We start from the raw sequence: 3,519 nt of genomic DNA on the forward strand, positions 1-3,519 counted from the left end.
CCATTGTTTATTCTTGCCTCCTTTATCATAGATTAATTGACCATAGTGAGTGGGTTTATTTCTGGGCTTTCTATCCTGTTCCATTGATCTATGTGTGTGTTTTTGTGCCAGCACCATACAGTTTTGATTACTGTAGCTTTGTAGTATAGTCAAGTCAGGGAGCAAGATTCCTTCGAGATTTTATTTTAATCAAATTAAATCATTGCTCTTACAAATTTTATTTCAACAAGAATTGTGTTTTATTATACGTCTACTTAGAAGTACTTTCCAAAATCTTTTTGGTAACTTGAAACCTTAGAGTTATACAAAGTTAAATAATAGATATCCATTAAATATCCATTAAATATCTAGATCATTTCCAAATAATATAAAATACTGAAACATTAATTACTAAACATAGCTTTATCTATTTTGACTTCTTATTTATACAGGAAACTAAAGATATTTGGTTCTATGAATAAAGATGATCTTTTTGTCATATTGAGAAATTGTACTATGAGGACAGCATAAGTCTCTAGAAACTGTGAGATGATGTATTGATAAATTTGCTAATCTACTACACAATGCTGGTCTATGACAGTTCACAGTTGTCTACTTCCTAGTTTTCTCTGGGAAATAAAGGTTACTAAGTGTTCAAAATTATAATCAATATATGTAAATGAAGCTACTAGAAATAATAAGGGTGAAGAAGAAAACTCTGAATGCAAAGTATTCAAGGAGTGTAGGATTGTGTTTGTTAAGAAAAAGAAAAGAGTAATTCTGTCCAAAAGTAGTTGTTTAAAGATTGTTCCATTGGCACTGTGAAGACGTGTGCTGAAGTGCGCCCCCCGGCCGCTGCAGCCCCTCGCCGCTGCGGTCACCTCGCTTCTCCACGCCTCGGTCGGGGGTCCCCCAGCCAGCCCGGGGCGCCGCACTGCCATCCGGACGGGCCCTCAAGCAGCTCCCGGCGCCCGGGACCCCGGCCCGGCTGCTCGCCCGCGGCCTGCCGGCCGCACAAGTCTCCGGAGCCGGGCCTAGGACGGGCGGCGGCTCGGCGTGACCGGGCTGGGTTCGGCGGCATCCACATGGCTGCGGCTGGCTGGCGGGATGGCTCCGGCCAAGAGAAGTACCGGCTCGTTCGTGGTGGTCAGCGGGAGCGGCGCGGCAAGTCGGCGCTCACCATCCAGTTCATCCAGTCCTATTTTGTAACGGATTATGATCCAACCGTCGAGGATTCCTACACATAGCAGTGCGTGACAGATGACCGGGCAGCCCGGCTAGATATTCTGGATACAGCGGGACAAGAGGAGTTTGGAGCTATGAGAGAACAGTATACGAGAACTGGCGAGGGTTTCCTGTTGGTCTTTTCAGTCACAGATAGAGGCAGTTCTGAAGAAATCTATAAGTTTCCAAGACAGATTCTCAGAGTAAAGGATCGTGATGAGTTTCCAATGACTTTAAGTGGTAGTAAAGCAGATCGGGATCATCAGAGACAGGTAATGCAGGAAGAAGGACAGCAGTTAGCACAACTTAAGGTAACATATACGTGAAGGCGTCCGCAAAGATTAGGATGAATGTAGATCAAGCTTTCCATGAGCTTGTCCGGGTTATAAGGAAATTTCAAGAGCAGGAAGAATGTCCTCCTTCACCAGAACCAACACGGAAAGAAAATGACAAGAAAGGCTGCCACTGTGTCATTTTCTAAGAATCCCTTGAATTTTAGCTACAAACTGCCAGGAAAAGCCCTCATCTTCTCCCTCTCTCCTTACAGTTAACATCACGCTGGTACCTTTCTAGCCTTAGATAAATGATCACCGTGGTAGCCTTAGACCAAGAAGCTGGCTAATCCTTTCCATGAAGCTAATCCAATGGTCATTCAAGACAGATTTAAAGGAAACACTAAGGCTGCTTCAAAGATTAATTCCTTTAAAATGGATATCTGTATATACAGACACATTCTTTTTTTAAGGGCTTACTTTTAATAAGGATGAATCAGCTTTGGAACCTAAGCTGTTTGCCAAGCTGAAGTCATAGGTTGTGAAATAACTTTTAACTTCTGGAATCATATCACCTGCTATTACTCTAAATAGAAACACAGGGAGTTTTTTTTAAATGTGAATTTTGGCCTATCTCTAAAAATTTTGATGTCAACTTTAGTTAACCTTAAATACACTGAATTGAATTCACAAAAGTGAGACATCTCAGACCTTTACTGATGCCATAGCCTTTGTTTTCCAGTGGCCAAAATACCAAAATGCCTATTGTATTTATAGGTTAAAAACTGCGTGTAAAGCCTCTATTATTATTCCTAAAGATAATATTCTATGTGGCCAAATATTTGGACTCATTCTGGACTTAGGCATTTTAGTGTTCTTGGTTTTTTAATTTAACTCTTTTCACAGCTATGTTGAGAGTAAAAATAAATAATTTCGGTCTGTCTTCCTTTTCAAGTATTTCTGGGTAAGGGATTCAAAAAAACTAAAACTTTTTGTTTATAATATAAAATATGGAATTGATCTTTCCAGGGTCAGAGATGATTAACGTTTTGCTATATACTTTTATACGTTATTTTCTTACCAAACTGGTTAACAAGTATTTTTATATGTTTGTAAGCAAATATGCTCTCACAGCATACCCCGTGTATATGTAAAGATAAGTATTTAATTCTCACTGTTCACTTTTAGCTGACAAAGGAAAAAAAAGTGAAAGCTACAGAAACTGTGGTAGAACCTTACATGCTGTTCTGGTCCTGGTTGTACCCACCTTTGGCCATTCACATAACTACTCAAGAAACCTTCCCAGGGCCTCCCTGGTGGTGCAGTGGTTGAGAGTCCGCCTGCTGATGCAGGGGACACGGGTTCGTGTCTCGGTCCGGGAAGATCCCACATGCCGCGGAGCGGCTTGGGGCGTGAGCCATGGCCGCTGAGCCTGCGCGTCCGGAGCCTGTGCTCCGCAACGGGAGAGGACACAAAAAAAAAAAAAAAAAAAAAAAAAAAAAAGAAACCTTCCCAGTAGAGTACGACAGGATGAGAATCTGAAATCACTTCCAATATCCCCTACTAGATACTGACTGCTATATCAAGTAGTAAGTGGTACAACTTTTAATTGACAATTAATATAACTGTGGGTGACTTCTGATTTTGTTTTTCATTCTGTGGATTGTGTTTAAACAATTCAAAGGTATGTTCCTGATTTTGAGATACTAAGTGGTATTGCGAGTTGTCACTTTATTGAATGCGTACAACAGTTGCACGAAGTTTATAAAGCATATCCTTGTATAGCTTCAGGTGCTAGAATCAAAATTGCTCTGTTATCACACACACACACACAAAAGATTGTTCCAGAAGAAAAAAGAAAAAAAAAAGAGACAAGGGGCTTCTCTGGTGGCGCAGTGGTTGAGAGTCTGCCTGCTGATGCAGGGGACGCGGGTTCTTGCCCCGGTCCGGGAGGATCCCACGTGCCGCGGAGCGGCTGGGCCTGCGCGTCCGGAGCCTGTGCTCCGCAACAGGAGAGGCCACAACGGTGAGAGGCCCGCATACC

The 3,519-nt window shown here is 42.1% G+C and overlaps 1 pseudogene; it reads left to right on the forward strand.

Annotated features, from left to right (window-relative positions):
• Positions 1 to 1,064: 1,064 nt before the first annotated feature.
• LOC103070101 (ras-related protein R-Ras2 pseudogene) lies at positions 1,065 to 1,684 on the forward strand (annotated as a pseudogene).
• The last annotated feature ends 1,835 nt before the right edge of the window (positions 1,685 to 3,519 follow it).

This window comes from Lipotes vexillifer, unplaced genomic scaffold (assembly GCF_000442215.2).
Source record: "Lipotes vexillifer unplaced genomic scaffold, Lipotes_vexillifer_v1.1 scaffold241, whole genome shotgun sequence".
In the NCBI taxonomy this organism is placed as follows: Eukaryota; Metazoa; Chordata; class Mammalia; order Artiodactyla; family Lipotidae; genus Lipotes; species Lipotes vexillifer.